Below are 17,128 nucleotides of genomic sequence, written 5' to 3' on the forward strand. Positions count from 1 at the left end.
AGGAAGTGAAGGCAGGTAGCATTGTAAGAGAAGTAATAGGTTGGGAGGCTGTGAGGCTTCTGTCAATTGTATAGATATTCCTGTTTTGAATTGAGTACGGGGATGGGCAATATGGAATGGGTAGAAGCTTGTGTGAGAACTGCACATTATACCAGTGATATGAAAGTGTTCGTGTAATGAGTGACTCTGATACTACACTTGTGACTGCTGGAATAGTGGCTGGTGCTAAAGAAGTGTGTCCTACGTGTGTAAGTAATGTAGACTATGCAGAGAGGAAAGAAATGGGCTTACCAGAGATGACAGTAGTTACCCTGGGCATGAGGTGGGTGGTCTCCGTGGGCCTCAGACCCTGGACCCAGTTCTTGATTGCTGAGCCTACGAGCCCTGATGGTGAGGCATTTTGAGGAGGTTGCTCCAGAGACATTATGGAAGAGGTGATCCTTCCCACTTTCTGGCAGAAAAGGCAATCAGCATCCTAGAGTCCCCTTTTGATTGTATTCTAGGACAGGTTCTGGCGGAAATCAGGGTCCAAGTGGCTTACCCACTTGTGGTTGAGTGTTAACTGGTTCAGATATACCCATTGTGCTTTGAAGGGTAAAGGCCAGCAAATGTATAAGCTCTTTCCTCACCTTGGGAGATGTGAGATAAGATGTGGATGAGGTAATGTAGTGCCACCTAGTGTTGAAAGAGTAAACCTGGTGAATTTATGAAAAGTCTTTGAGAGGCTATATGACAGTGGTTCTTAACCTGTGGGTCACGACCCCTTTGGGGATCAAACGACCCTTTCAAAGGGGCTGCCTGATTCATAACAATAGAAAAATTACAGTGATGAAGTAGCAATGAAAATAATTTTATGCAAAAAAAAAAGAAAATAATTTTATGCTTGGGGGGGTCACCACAACATGAGGAACTGTATTAAAGGGTTACGGCATTAAAAAGGTTGAGAACCACTGCTATATAAAAACTGTGCTGAATTTTCTCATGGGTTCTAGATATGAATTTCTATTGCTTCTCTGTAATGCCATATATTAGTTACATAATCTGTTGTCCATTTGAGAGGATTAAGAGCCAGGGGGTGGGGTGTAGCCTGTCAATCAGGTCACAGCTTAATGACCTTATTTGGAGGTGCTAAGGAGATAAATAGCTCACTGGAGGCAGGACATAGTATGACTCCCTGAAAGACATTCCACCTGAGAAGACATATGGAGCTAAACTAATGCCCTGAGCTTGAGGAGCCATGTAGAGACCCCTGCCAGTGCTGAGATGCTTACACACCACTGGATCCATAAGACTTTGCACCCACACTGGCCTGTGATATTTCTGCATTTGGCATCATTGCATGTGTTGTGTGAGTCTGAAGAGGAATTTATACACTGGAATCAGATATATGGCTAATATCGGACTTATGGATTTGATCTGGACTAGACTGGGACATTTTCTCAATATTCAATTACTCTTGCATGTAAAGCTCTTTCTTATTCACATATGAGTCTCCCTGGATTTGTTTTTCTAGTCTACCCAGACAAACCATGCTGCTACCCAGACACTCTTCCTGTCTTTTTTGTTTAATCATTTTACTGGGGGCTCATACAATTCTTTTTTTTTTTAACAATTTATTGGGGCTCATACAATTCTTATCACAGTTCATACATATACATACATCAATTGTATAAAGCACATCTGTACAGTCTTTGCCCTAATCATTTTTTTCTCCTCTTTTTTTTTTACATTTTATTAGGGACTCATACAACTCTTATCACAATCCATACATATACATACATCAATTGTATAAAGCACATCCATACATTCCCTGCCCCAATCATTCTCAAAGCATTTGCTCTCCACTTAAGCCCCTTGCATCAGGTCCTCTTTTTTTTCCCCTTCCCTCCCCTTTCCCCCCTCCCTCATGTGCCCTTGGTAATTTATACATCGTTATTGTGTCATATCTTGCCCTATCCGGAGTCTCCCTTCCCCCCTTCTCTGCTGTCCCTCTCCCAGGGAAGAGGTCACATGTGGATCCTTGTAATCAGTTCCCCCCTTCCAACCCACTCACCCTCCACTCTCCCAGCATCGTCCCTCACACCCTTGGTCCTGAAGGTATCATCCACCCTGGATTCCCTGTACCTCCAGCCCTCATATGTACCAGTGTACAGCCTCTGTCCTATCCAGCCCTGCAAGCTAGAATTCGGATCATGGTAGTTGGGGGGAGGAAGCATCCAGGATCTGGGGGAAAGCTGTGTTCTTCATCGGTACTACCTCGCACCCTAATTAACCCATCTCCTCTCCTAAACCCCTCTATGAGGGGATCTCCATTGGCCGACATTTGGGCCTTGGGTCTCCACTCTGCACTTCCCCCTTCATTTAATATGGTGTATATATATACATATACATATACACATATATACACACACTTATATCGTTGTTGTTTTTTTTGCATGATGCCTTATACCTGGTCCCTTGGCACCTCGTGATAGCACTGGCCGGTGTGCTTCTTCCATGTGGGCTTTTTTGCTTCTGAGCTAGATGGCCGCTTGTTCACCTTCAAGCCTTTAAGACCCCAGACACTATCTCTTTTGATAGCTGGGCACCATCAGCTTTCTTCACCACATTTGCTTATGCACCCATTTGTCTTCAGCGATCCTATCATGGAGGTGTGCAGTCAATGATATGATTTTTTGTTCTTTGATGCCTGGTAACTGATCCCTTCAGGACCACTCGATCACACAGGCTGGTGTGTTCTTCCATGTGGACTTTGTTGCTTCTGAGCTAGATGGCCGCTTGTTTATCTTCAAGCCTTTAAGACCCCAGTCACTATCTCTTTTGATAGCCGGGCACCATCAGCTTTCTTCACCACATTTACTTGTTCACCCACTTTGCTAGCTTCCAAAAAGAAAAAACCAATAGCCCACTTGAAAGGTGGGCAAAGTACTTGAACAGAAGTTTCACAGGCGCAGAAATCCGAATGGCCAACAAACATATGAGAAAATGTTCCCGATCTTTAGCCATAAGAGAAATGCAAATTAAAACAACAATGAGGTACCACCTGACACCCTCAAAGGTAGCCCAATTCAAAAAATCAGAAAGCAACAAGTGTTGGAGGGGCTGAGGGGAGACAGGAACTCTCATCCACTGCTGGTGGGACTGTAAGTACGTACAGCCACTATGGAAATCAATCTAGCGATACCTAAAACAGATGGAAATAGAGTTACCATATGACCCAGCAATCCCCCTACTGGGCATATACCCAGAAGAGGCAAGAAACAAACCAAGACCAGACATCTGTGCTCCAGTGTTCATTGCGGCACAGTTCAGAATTGCAAGGAGTTGGAAGCAACCCAAATTTCCATCAACTGACGATTGGATTAAAAAACTGTGGTATATACATACAATGGAGTACTAGGCATCACTAAAAAGCAGTGATGAACGTATGAGGCACATAGCGGCATGGGAAGAACTAGAGGAAATCATGCTAAGCGAGGTAAGTCAGGCACAAAAGGACAAGTACAACATGAGCCCGCTGAGGTAAGAATTAAAACATTTTTAAAAAAGCAAAAGTGGCATAGGGAAAAAAACTACTGTATACAAACATTTTTTTCCCGCCATATATACAAACATTTTAGGGGTGAAGACTGTGTAGTATGGAAGAGACCAGACCAAAACCAGGGATGTACATGGTAGACAATGGTGGAGGAAGCGGGGAAAGGAAAACAAAAGGATGAATACAAGGAAGAAAAGGGTAGTGGGGTCATGGGGCATTAATCCACCCAAGGGGAGGGTATTGTTTATATCTCATACAATTCTTATCACAGTCCATACATACATCCATTGTCAAGAACATATGTACATTGGTTGCCATCATCATTCTCAAAACATTTGCCTTCTACTTGAGCCTTAATATCTGCTGCTCATTTCCCCCCTCCCTCCCCACTTCTCCCCTACCTCGTGCACCCTTCATCATTCATATATTACTATTTTGTCATATATTACACTGTCTGACATCTCCCCCTGCCCTCTTCTCTGCTGTCCCTCCCCCAGGGAGGAGGCTATATGTAGATTCCTGTAATCAGTTCCCCCTTTCTACCCCACAGTCTCTCCACCCTCCAGGCATCACTACTCTCATCACTGTTTCTGGAGGAGTCATCTGTCCTGGATTCCCTGTGTTTCCAGTTGCTCTCTGTACCAATGTACACCTTCTGTTCTAGCCAGTTTTGCAAGGTAGAATTGGGATCATGATAGTGGGGAGGAGGAAGTATTTAAGAACTAGAGGAAATGTATATGTTTCATCATTGCTACCCTGCACCCTGCCTGGTTCATCTCCTCCCCCCAACCCCTCAGCAAGGGGTGTCCAGTTGGCTACCATTGGGCTTTGGGTCTCCACTCTGCACTCACCCACATTTTCAATGAATGGTGTTTTGTTCCTTGATGCTTGATACCTCATCCCTTCGACAGCTCATGGTCACACAGGCTGTTGTGTTCTTCCATGTGGGCTTTGTTGCTTCTGAGCTATATGGCCGCTTGTTTATCTTCGAGCCTTTAAGACACCAGACACTATCTCTTTTGATAGCCTGGCACCATCAGCTTTCTTCACCACATTTGCTTATGCACACGTTTGGCTTCATTGATCATATCAGGGAGCTGGGCACCCACTGATATGGTTTTTAGCTCTTTGATATCTGATAACTGGTCCCTTCTGCACCTTGGGGTCAGACAGGCTGGTTTGCTTCTTCCATGTAGGCTTTGATGGTTCTCAGCTAGGTGGCCGCTTGTTTATCTTCAAGCTTTAGGAGCCAGAGTAGTTATATGAATAATATGAATATCTTTCCAGGTAAGATTATAAGACTGAGTGATATTTTAAACTTTCTGGCATAAATGTCTACGTCAGAGGCAAAAGTTTCCAGACATCTTCCTAGAAAAAAATAAACCATAAATTTGAGAAAAGAATATGCATTTTTACCAGCCCTTCTGCTCCCATGACTTCTCGGAGAGGAAGGAAGGAGGCAGGGTTTGAGGATGGACTCTGGATTCAAAGAAGCTGCTTCTGTGCAGGGAAGAGTTGAACAAAAACTGGTGAGAGGAAGGAATGATGCCAGCAGCAGGGGAGAGATGTCAGATTGCTCAGAAGATGGTGCTGATGGGAGGGCACTCTGACACAGAAGGAGTGAGGGGAGAAACTTGTGGTGTGGGGAGGGAGAAATGACTGCAGAAGTTGTATAGATAACAGGGTAGGGGGTATGGGATTACAGAATGTCAGAAGGTGGTGGAGGAGATGGAGGTGGAGGAGATGGGATTACAGAATGTCAGAAGGTGGTGGAGGAGAAGGTGGTGGAGGTGGGAGTGGGAGGGGTTTAGAACAAAGGAAGAAGACATTCTTGAGGAGGGGGTGAAACAGCACTAAAGGAAGAGGCTGACTGAGGCTTAACGTGATCTGAAAAACTAGAAGGGCAATTTTACCCTGGGCTTGCAGGAATTGAGGAGGAAGGCAATCCTGATAGAGATGGGGATGAGAGCGGAGACTATAGAATGCTTGCAAGTATGGTTGTTGAAAAAAAGAATTTGATTTGCAGTAATCATTAGAATTTTTAAGTCAGGAGTGCCATCTAGTGGACATTTCAAATTGTGAGGATTAATTTGTAGTCGCTAGATTTTCTATAATCAGTTGGATACCCAGCAGTTCCAGGTTGCATTCACAGTACATCCTATAATCAAAGGCTGAATGAGTGAAAAATTGAGCTCGTGAGAGGAGCCACTGGCTGAGAAGGACATCTGACTGCAGATGACCCTGGAGTGGGGAGCTTTGGATTTTACACTCACAGATCCTTTCGAATTGGAATGTCTCTAACCGCAGACATACAAGACTGCTGTGATGGGTCCGGGAAGAGGCCACCAGAGAATCAGTATTAGAGAGGCTAATGTCTCAACAGTCCTGGCCACAAATACCTCTCTAGAGTTTCAGCACCATTATGTTGGAACGGGAATAAAGGAAAAGCAGAGCCAGATAATAGATTTTAATTAACAGGTTTTAGTAGAGTTAACGAACTGCCAGGGTGTTTAGATTGGAATGAGAGTAAAGAGGGCAGGTTAAAGGAAGTTTGGAAGACAGTAGAGAGAGAATATCTGACAGGAAGAAGGGAGAGCTAGAGAGAGGAAGAGACTGAGGGACTTGCGGCCACAGGAGAAGGTGCAGAAAGTCAGAGAGAGAGAGAACAAAGGAATCCCATGTTAATAATCTTTGGGGGCAGAAATAAATCATTATGTCTAAAAGGAGTCTACTATTCCCCACATTGCCTGTGGCACCAGGGGAATGGTGAAGAGAGGGGGCAAGGTCTCTGTGAGACTATTTTGAGAAGACGAGGTGTCACAGTATGGAGCTACCTCATGGGGGTGGAGAAAGGGTTAGAGACGCTGGCTATGGCTGAGAGCTGCCCCTTCGCTCAGATGGACCTTATAATTTTCTAAAAGCATTCAGTAAAATAACTTGAGGGATTAAAATCAATGAGTAATTTAATCAATGAATTTTTTCAGATGATAAATTTTATTTGGGTCAGTAATGGAAAGGATGAGAGTGTTACCGGATATGTATAGTATATTGTAAGCCTGTCTGATTATGCAGAATCTAAACCATAATGAAACTAAACCAAGAAAATAATCATGAAATAATTATGAAAAGTAATTTGATTATTTCCAAGCTGTATAACAAGGAGTATCTTAAAAGGAAAACACATAAATTCTTTGTAAGACCTCCAAAGTGAAAAATGCTACCATGTAATTTACAAAATTTCCAGTGATATATGCACTCAACCTCACTGCAGATCTATAAAATCTAAGTATCCCATTGTGTTGGACAGCAGAAGGAAACACTGCTTAATCCTACACTGTCCTTTAAACCAAAGGAGGAGGAGAGGGAAGAGGAGAAGAGAGAAGACTGTCATGGAGATAAAGTGACACATGGCTGGGAAAATTGGGCTCCAATATCAGCACTGTGAGGAGGGTACAGGGCCAGGCAGTATTTCCTTCTACTGCATGCAGGCTCTCAAGGAGTCAGGACTGACTCCAAGGCACCTAACACCACCACACTGTCTTAACAATATTTGCTATATTGGAGCCCAGTGTTGCAACAGCCACTGCATCAATCGATCTCCTGAGGACTTCGCAAAGGAAATGTCTTTCCTTTCCATGGTCCTTTCAGTCAGCACAGCCTGTTTTCAGATTAAGAGCCTGCCGTCTGAGGACACTGACACCGATGACCATGCAAGAAACAGAGAAAAGTCGCATCCTGAAAATGTCCGAGACCCACAGCAGAAGGTGGCTGTGCTGGACGGGGGCAGGGACTGGGGCAATTTGTTTGCAGACTTGAATTGACTTGCTGAATACAACTTTGTAAAACAGGAAACTTTCACTTCCTGTTAACTACTTTCAGTTCTGGGCCATTAAACTCATTCCACAAAATGGGAGAGAACATGCTTTCTGACTCCAATCATACAATCATACTCTGTCATTGAGTCTATTCCAACTCACAGGGACTTTATATAGGGTTTTCTGGACTGTAGATCTTTATGGACAGGTAATGTAATAGTTCTCCTTAGAAACTGGAGTTTCGATGGCCAGTGCTCTAATCACAGTGCCACCAGGATTTCTGTATCCTCATTGTATTAAAAAACAGAATAAAAACCAACCAGGTGTTGTTTTAGTTTGTGTAGAGGTGATTCTGGCTCAGAGTAAAACTGCTTCTCTTGTGTTAAAAGAGAAGAGCAGGGCTTATTCATTTGATTCAGCAGGGACCCCATATCAACCGATGAAATAAAACTTAAAGTACAAAATGAAACTTTTTTTTTCAGGAACACTTCCTTACTTTACTTTTCCCTCTTTTCTGCTTTTGAAAGGAGTGGTTGGTTTCAAAATATCAAATGACACTCAAAAGCAGATGTAGACAACACCAATCATTGGCATAGCATGGAGAAGGCCACAAGTAAGGACCAGATAGCAGCAGCAGGTGACAAATGGGAAGCGATTGAAGCAGTGGTTATACAGGTTCACACGAAGCTCAAAATATGCGGCAGGTGATGCCCTACTGTTAGTACAGGTTACATCAGTCACTACTTTAGTGGGTACCCTCAGTGTGTTTGTGTTTAGATTCTGTACATCAAAGCAATTTCCTCCAGTGAAGAGCTCATGGCTTACACGAAACACAGGGTTGCTGGAGGGCACTGGACCCGTCCATTAGTTTCTTAAGATGCTGTCATAAATCTGATAGATGTACTGAGAGACTTCAGAAGCTCTGCACTTCAGTGACAATATATAATTGGGTTTCCTGACTGGATAAAAAGTTTGGCCAAAATCCATTTCCCATGAGCTTCAGCGATTGGTACAGTATGTTCTGCTCTTCCATATTTTGCTTGGCAACAATATAAACATTGCTGTTTTGCAATTTTCCGGAAACAGTGTTGGCATTTAAATGACATTTCTTCATCTGAAACTGAAGTTCATTTTCATTAGGAATATCCTTCCATGTTGCAAAGAAGATCTGGCATTCCATTTTGCCATCTTCTACAAAAAGCATATTGAATGGAATGAGGTAGCTGAAGTAGAAAACATCTGTGTTAGTCTGGGTAGACTAGAGAAACAAATCCATGGACACACATATGGGTATAAGAAAGAGATTTATGTATGAGCAATTGGACATTGAGAAAACATCCCAGCCCAGTCAAGATCAAGTCCATAAGTCCAATATTAGCCCATATGTCCAAAACCAATCTATAAAGTCCTCTTCAGACTCACGAAACACATGCAATGGCACCGAATGTAGAAGATCACAGGCGAGTGGGTAGAAAGTCTTTGGATCCAGTGGCATTGGAAACATCTCAGTGCTGGGAGGTCTCTGCATGGCTTCTCCAGCACCTAGGGCTGCATCAGGGTGGGTCCATGTGTTGTGGCAGCTGCTTGTCTCCCAGGGTGTGAGCAGAGTCTCCCACCTCCAAGGAGGAAATAGTGGAATTCCCAGAATCCTTAGGGGAAGGCTATGCCCACACAGAAGCCTCATTGGTTATGACCTGATTGACAGGCTGGACTCCACCCCTACACGCTTAATCCTTAAATTGACTGTTATATAACTACCACGACATCCATATTATTTTTCACAACCACCTGCAGAAGTTCCATCTTCATGACTGGGTCTAAGGTGTTGAGAAGAAGGGAGATGTCAATGCTCTGGTTTGGCATCAGTGGTGTATAGATGGTCAGAGGTGTGCTGGGCATGGCACCAAAGTTATTCTTGTTTAACTGGATGGCAAAGTCTGTCATGTGCTGCAAACCTGTGTGGGTGAAGTTCATTTCCATATAGATGTCGCCTTGATGGTAAGTGAATGTTCCTGAAATCTCCAAGCCTTTAAACTTTGCTGCAGTCACATATTCTCCTGTTTCTGTGGAAAATTCAAAAAGGTCATTCAGCAGTAGTAGGTGGTCAGCAGTAGTAGGTGGAAGAGCAAATTTTGCAGGCACTGAAGATGGGATGCAGGACTGCCCAGCCAGACTATCTAGTTCCCCTGCCAAGAGATCCACTGCTCCCATTTGCATGGAAGACACCTGTGGCTCATTGACTGGGAGACTAAGATCAAGATTCAAAAGATCTCCTTGAGGAATCAAAAGGTTGCCTGAGTAAAGAAGCTGAGGTTGTTCCAAGTTGGTTGCAGTGATCGTGCCAACAGGGTTGTCACCAGAATCAGTGCTTCCATATTGAATGGGTGTTTGTTATGGATCCTAAGACTTCCTTCTACAAACGCATTGGGAAGCTGATGGTACACAGAGGCTACAGAGTCAGTGTGACAGATTAGTTCATCTAACAAGGTTGGCTCAATAAGGTCTGTTTCCTTGGAGATCAGTGGTTTCTCAGACAAGACTACTTCTTTGGCAGTGACGGAATCTGTTGACAGAAGGTACCAGTGAATGTAGCCCCAGTTGCAAAGTTCAGGGTTACCAGAGTCCTCGGTTGCCGAACTTTCTAGAATTCGTTGATTCCCTTTTCATGCACAGAAAACATCGTTCTAATACTATTTTCTCTTTTTACATGTCCAACACACACCAAACATACATCTTACCTAAACAAATCCACAGGTGTAGTGAAGTAAAAATCTATACATCTATGGAATTGTATGTTCTTGTCCCCTGAAAATGTATCACGATGCTTTTCTCACATTAATAAATGGTCCATGAGATATTAATTTTAAAACTTTACTCTTTCCTGTAATTACAAGGCATTTGAATTACCAATGATATTGGAGGTTTTCAGAATTATAGGGAGAAAAAATCAGAAGCAAAGTTCCAAGTCACATCATATCACTTGGAGACTGGGAGACTGGTGACAAGAAGCAGAAAGTTAGTGGAAGTAGCACTGTGCCATGGATCAGAAATACCCACTGAACTCAGAGACGTGGTGACATGATGATTCGGGGTGGTAGTAACATAATCTGTTGTCAATTTGAGAGAATTAAGAGTGAGGGAGTGGAGTTTAGCCTGTCAAGCATGATGCAGTTTGATGACCACATTTTGGAGGCAGGAAACAGGCCACTCCCAGAGAGACATTCTTGTTGACAAGCCACATGGAGACTGACTGATGGAAGTCAAAGCCTCAGAGGTGAAGGAACCACGTGGAGAACCCTGCCAGCACTGAGATGCCTCCTCCACCACTGGATCCACAAGACTTTCCCCCCACCAGCCTGTGGTCTTCCTACATTCAGCATCATTGCATGTGTTGCGTGAGTCTGAAGAGAAATTTATAGACTGGTACTGGACATATGGGCTAATATCAGACACACGGATTTGGACTGGACTGGGCTGCTTTCTTAATGTAAAATTGCTCTTGTACATAAAGCTCTTTCTGATACACATATAAGTGTCTCTGGATTTGTTTCTCTAGTCCACCTGGACTAACACATTTTGGTACAAAATGAGAAAGAATTAGGAAATTAGCTCTACTACTGTCTGCAACTCAATGGGACAGTTGGAACAAATTAAATCCATGTTGATAGAGGGAAGTGGAAGACTGTCGGCTGTTGATCAACTCTGTAAATGTACCATATTTAATTGAGATTTAGTTTGTTAAAAGGCATTTCCCATTGCCTCATTTGCATGTGAAAGTTGGACACTGAATAAGGAAGACCGAAAGAGAACCACTGCGTTTGAATTGTGGTGCTGGAGAAGGTCATGAAAATACCCTGGCCTAACAGTACAAACCAGTGTGTGTTGGAAGGAGTGAGGCCAGAGTGCTTCTGTGAGGCAAGGATGGCAAGACTTTGTCTTGCACACTCTGGACAGATTGTCAGGAGATAATTCCTGGAGAAGGGCATCGGGCTTGGTAAAGTGCGGGGGCAGCAAAAAAGAGGAAGGCCTCAGAGAGATGTATTGATACGGTGGCTGCAACGATGAGCTTAGACATAGGAACAATTGTGAGGTTGGCGCAGGACAATGTAATGTTTCATTCTGTTGTGCATAGGGTTGCTATGGGCTGGAACCATCTTGATGGCACCTAACAATAAGGATAAACCAGCTCTACAGTAAATTCATTAGTAAATTCTATTGTAAATTGACACCTGTTAATTCTTGAAGATCTGGGCCTGTGAGAAAGTCTGTTCTAGGGGCTCTCCCTTACCCCACCCCTGCCAGTAGCATACTCTGGGGTGCTGTAGGAGTGGGGCCCCACCAGAATCATGCTTCTTGGGAGACCCCTGGCACCCCCCCCCACTGGGAGCATGCTTGGGGGCGGCTGTAGAAGTTGGACACCACCAGAAGTATGATTCTGGGGTCTCCCTCTAGCACCTCCTGAAAAAAGCATGCTCAGCAGGGTGGGGTAGGAGTGGAACCCCACCAGAAACAAGCTCTGGGGAGCTCCCCCTGGCACCCCCATCAAAAGCAGTCTGTAGGGAGGTGTAGGAGTGGTATCCTGACAGAAGCATGTTTCTGAAGGGATACCCCCCTTCTCCCCCTCCCATCCCACCCCCACCCCACCAAGCAGGCTCTGGGGGTATGTAGGAGTGGCACCCAGGCAGAAGCGTGCTTCTGAGAGGGGCTCCTCCTGCCCCCAACCCCTACCAGAAGCAGGCTCTGGGGGGTGGTGGCAGGGGTACACCACCAAAGCATGCTTCTGGGGGGCTCTCCCTGGCAGCCCCTCATGAGAGATATGTCTCTGGTGGGCCATGTGGGAATGGGAACCCATCAGAAGCCTGCTTTTGTGGAGCTTCCCCTGGCACCTTCCCCAGAAACATAGTTGGGGCAGGTATAAGAGTCGGTCCCAGTCAGAAGCAGGCTCTGAAGAAGGTATAAATGGAACCGCACCAGGAGAATGCTTCTGAGGGCTCTCGTTGCCCCACACACACCAGAAACATCCTCTAGGGGGATTGTAGGAGTGGAATCCTGCCAGAAGCATGTATCTGGGGGGCTCCCCCCAGCACCCACCGCCAGAAGCAGGATCTGGAGAAGGGATGTTGGGGTGGGACCCTGCTAAAAGCCTGCTACTGAGGAGCCCCCCTAGGACCCCTCACCAGAAGCATGTTCTGGGGAGGGGGTGTAGGAGTAGGACCCCATCAGGATGCTTTTGTGGGGCTCCCTCTGAATCTGCCTGCAGAAGCATCCTACAGAGAGGGTTGTAGCAGTGGGACCCCAAGAGAAGCATGCTTCTGGAGAAACCCCCTTGCATGCTTGGGGGGCTCCTTGAATCTCTCTCTTAAAGTATTCTCCCCCTTGCACTCCACCAGAAGCATTATGTGGGGGGGCTGAAAGAGTGGGGCCCTGCCAGAAGCATGCTTCTGGAGCTCCCCCTGACCCCCCCTACAAGAATTATGCTGTGGGGTGGGGGAGGGGTATAGGAGTGGGATCCCACTAGAACCATTCCTCTAGGGGGCTCACCCTAGCACCCCTCCTCAGCAGCAGCCTCCCTCCGGGGTTGTATAGGATGGGACCTGAGCCTGCTACAGAGGAGCACTCCCTGGAACCTCCCTCCCCTCCAGAAGCAGGCTTTGGGAAGGGGCGTGGGTGTAGGTGTGGGACTTTACCAGAAGCATACTTCTTGGGGATCCCCCTGCACTCCACACCAGAAGTAAACTCTTGGGGGGGGGAGTGGGAACCTGCCAGAAACGTGCTACCTAGCAGGCTCGGTTTGGGTATAGGAGAGGGACTCCACTAGAAGCATGCTCTGGGGGGGGGTGTAGGTGTGAGACCCCTCCAGAAGCATACTTCTGGTGGGCTCCTCCTGGCACGCCCTGCAAAAAAGTAGGCCCCACTCCCACACTCCGGATGGAGGCATGCTTTTTGCTGGAGCTGGTGGGGAGCAACCCTACAGGAAACAAAGATTTCTCCCGAGTTGCCTCCCCCAAATATATGCCAAACTTAGGTGCTTGCTACGTATGGTAAATGACTACACTTGGAGGCCAAGGAAAGTAGTAGGTCAGGGGTTATTCTCCCTGGGGGTTATCAGCCATCCAGAGCAAGCAGACAACACTGTTTATCCCACAATAAGTAGGGCGGAGAGAAGTTCATCGGTGGGGCTTCAAGCTGAGTGCCCTGTTCCTTGGGAAGGTCTGAGACTAGGACCAGCAATGGCCCTAACAGGGCCTTCCCTGAGCCACGGGGAGGTGAGTGCCCAGAGTAAAGGGCTCAGCACAAGGGCAGACTGGCCAGGATAAGCCGTGGACTCAGCCTGCGGAAGGGACCGGTGGATACCTTCTTAGCTGGAGCTTGGAACACTCACGGCTGGCAAAGTTGAGTTCAATGGCTCCGGTGAGGCACCCTCTCCTGGGGCCACACCCAATTCAGATAACTCTCTCCTGCCCTCTCCTCTTCCATCTCCATGTGGACCACCAAGTGGGGCTGAAGTGAGCATACTACCATGAAATATGTCTGACTCCTTCACTTTACTCTCTCTTCTATCTCTCATGACCTCAATGACTTTACTACAGTAATGTTTACTTATTATCTCTGTACAATTGGGCCTACCAGACCTGCGATGATTCGTTAGGGGCTGGCTATCCTGACACAACTTCGAAGTATGCTTCTGGCAGAGTCCCACTCCTAGACCCACACCCAAACCCACCCCACAGAGGCATGGCTTTCGACAGGATGCCAGGGGGAGTCTCCCAGAAGCATACTGCTGGTGTACACTCCTACACCCCCACACCAGATGCAAACTTCCGGAGTGGGGACTGCCAGGGGGAGCCCCTCAGAAGCATGCTCCTGGTGGGATCCCATTCCTATACCACCACCACCCCAGATGCATGTATCTGGAGGGGTGCTAGCAGGGGAAGCCCCCAGCAGCCTGTTTCTGGCGGGGTCTCACTCTTACACCCACCCCAGAGGCATGCTTCTGGTGGAGGCTGCCAGGGTAGCTCCACATAAGCTTTCTTTTGGCAGGGTCCCAGTCCTATACCCCCCTCCTCAAAGGAATGCTTCTGGTGGGGTCCCAACTCCTATATCGCCCCCAGTGGCTTGTTTCGGGATTGTGGGGCCTCCCAGAGGAGCCCTCCACTAGCAATCTTCTGGCAGGGTCCCTCTCTTCCAAGTCCCCTAGCCATGCTTTTGGCAGGTGGTTGCCTGGGAGACACCCTCAAAAGCATGCTTCGCACGGTGCCCTACTCCTTCACCCCCGAGAGGCATGATTCTAGTGAAAGCTGCAAATGGGAGGCCCCCAGAGCATGCTCCTTGCGGGTCCCATTCCTACACCAACAGTGGGAGCCATCAGAAATAGACTTCTGGTGGGGTCCCACTCTTGCACTATTCCCCAGAGGTATGCTTCAAGAGGCTTCTGACAGGGTCCCAGTCTACAAAATCCCAGAGGATGCTTTGGCAGGAGGCAGCTAGGAGGAGCTCCCCAGAAACAGGCTCTTGGCAGCATCCCACTCTTATATGCCCCCAGAAGCATGTTTGGGGAGGGACCAGGGGGAGCTTCCCAGAAGCATGCTTCTGGCTGCAGTCTGACACTAGCCCCTCTCCCCTCTAGGCATGCTCTGGCAAGGGTATTCCAGAGGGTGTGTCCAAGAAGCATGATTTTGCATGCTCCCACTCCTACCTACCCCCACCCAGTGGCATGCTTCTGCTATAACCAACCCAAAAAGCAAGCTTCTGTTGGGGGGCTGCCAGTGGGTGTTCCCAAGATGCATGCTTCTAGCCCTCAAGCCCACCCAACTAGACTTCAAGGCTTCCAACTGGCTCTCAGGCCTCAAACTAATCCTCAAAGCCCCAAACTAGCCCTGAAACCCTCAAGCTAGCCCACAAGCCCTTGAGTGGCTGGTAGACCAGAACCACTGGCCTTCCTGGTCATCAGGGTGTAGCCATTGCCCCACCAAGTTGCCTTCCTTCGTCATTAGGGAGATGTTTGTAAATCACACACATAGGGTGGCTACAATAAAAAGACAATGGAGGTGTTTGAGAGGAAGTGGAGAAATTGGCACCCTTATTCAGTGCAGATGGAAATACAAGATGCTGCAGCCACTTTGGAAAACAACTTGGCAGTTCCTCAAATAGCTAAGTATACTGCTAACATATAGCCAAGCAAGTCCACTCCAAGGTATACAAAGGGGTTAAAAAAACTCAAAGGAAAAAACCCATTATTCATTATTTTTTAATTCCATTGATTCATTTTTTGAAGTCCCCTCTTATAATCAAAACTAAAACCCTGATAGCAACCCTATATGCAACTGGTGAATGGAAAAACAAACTAGTATATCCATACAATGGAATGTTATTCAGCAATGAAAATGATTTATGCTACAACTTGGATGAACCTTGAAATTATTATCCTCAGTGAGATTAAATCATTAAGTAGAAGATAACAGTCACAAAAGTCACCCCATCTGATTCCATTTAAGTGTAATGCCCAGAATAGGGAATTCTAAAAAGAGAGTAAATGAGGGGCTGGCAGACACTGGGGGAGGGGAGATGAAGCATGATCACTTGCTAATGAATATAGCTTTCCTCTGGATTGATGAAAATGATCTAAATTGATATTGGTGATGCACAACTTTGTAAATATAGTGAAAACCCATTTAATTGTACAGTGCAGTTAGGTGAGTGTGATGTGTGACATCTTACTAAACTTGTTTTTTTAAAACCGAAGAAAAAGCAGTAAACACAGAAAGTAGGAACAATGTTATTACATTGTGGGGATTGCAATTAATGCCACGAATCACAGAGTTTATGAGCTGTTGAACAAAAAAATCACTTTGCTCTGTAAACTTTCACCCAAATCACAAAAAGCTTTTTAAAAACAAGAAAATTCACACAAAGAATACAAGTGGAATGTGAATAGTTATACTCAACACTCATCTACCTTGATGTAATTTATTGGATAAAATGTAACCTACCTAATAAAAATCCCATGAAAAAGGTAAATTGTTTCTTGTCTAGCCGACAAAAGGCTATTAACTCTGTAAGAGGATGAACTGGTCGGGAACTTGGCTGAAACCTGCGTCTCGGTTATCTGTCAGCAGCTCTGAAACCTAATCCCTAAAAAATAAAAACGAAGTGAGTAAGGGCGAGTAACACTATTTGTGGTTGTCTCAGACACACTTTTGGAACATTCAAATACACAGATCATTTGAGTCCTAACGCGGCAGTACTTTTTAAGTTCTCATCTTCCCACTTAGCCTTCAACGCCAACACTGAAGCCAAGTACTAACTTTTCCCGACCCAACCACAGCCAAAGGGTTAAGAATCCGTCTCCTCCTCCAAGCCAAACGGTACAACCAGGTTGACAACCAACGCAATTAGGAGTTCCGAGTGAGACACACCCCCAACTGTTGCTTATACCTGGTATGCCACACAATGACGCCGGGGCTCCAGAAGAGGTGGGCGGGAATGCGGGAATGCGGGAATGCGGGAATGCGGGAATGCGGGCCTGGGCCGTGGAACAAAGGGTCTGGTAGCGGCCTCGGTGCAGGAAGGAGGTTAAGGAGAGTGAGAGGAGACTGAGCCGGCCAGAGGTGCCCCGGGCGCCCTGTGGGCCGAGAGCCAGGGAAAGGGCCCCCGGGTCGGCGACGCCAGGCGGCGCTCACAAAACACCGTTAGAAGCGAACCAGCTGCGGCTTTCCGAGGTGAAAACCAGAATGGACCGAATCACCTTCGCGGGGCGTGCCTCTCTCGAAACCAG

General features: G+C 46.3%; 1 long non-coding RNA gene and 1 pseudogene across 1 annotated transcript; both read right to left on the reverse strand.

The window, feature by feature from the left end:
• Positions 1-2,286: 2,286 nt before the first annotated feature.
• On the reverse strand, positions 2,287-16,481 carry LOC142456318 (uncharacterized). The gene is made up of 3 exons (XR_012786061.1): positions 16,344-16,481; positions 4,390-4,906; positions 2,287-3,184 (listed from the first exon to the last, which is right to left on the reverse strand). It is a non-coding gene; the product is annotated as an uncharacterized LOC142456318 (long non-coding RNA).
• Positions 7,867-11,701, reverse strand: LOC142456962 (AP-2 complex subunit beta pseudogene; annotated as a pseudogene).
• Positions 16,482-17,128: the final 647 nt, after the last annotated feature.

Source organism: Tenrec ecaudatus, chromosome 9 (genome assembly GCF_050624435.1).
Source record: "Tenrec ecaudatus isolate mTenEca1 chromosome 9, mTenEca1.hap1, whole genome shotgun sequence".
NCBI lineage: Eukaryota > Metazoa > Chordata > Mammalia > Afrosoricida > Tenrecidae > Tenrec > Tenrec ecaudatus.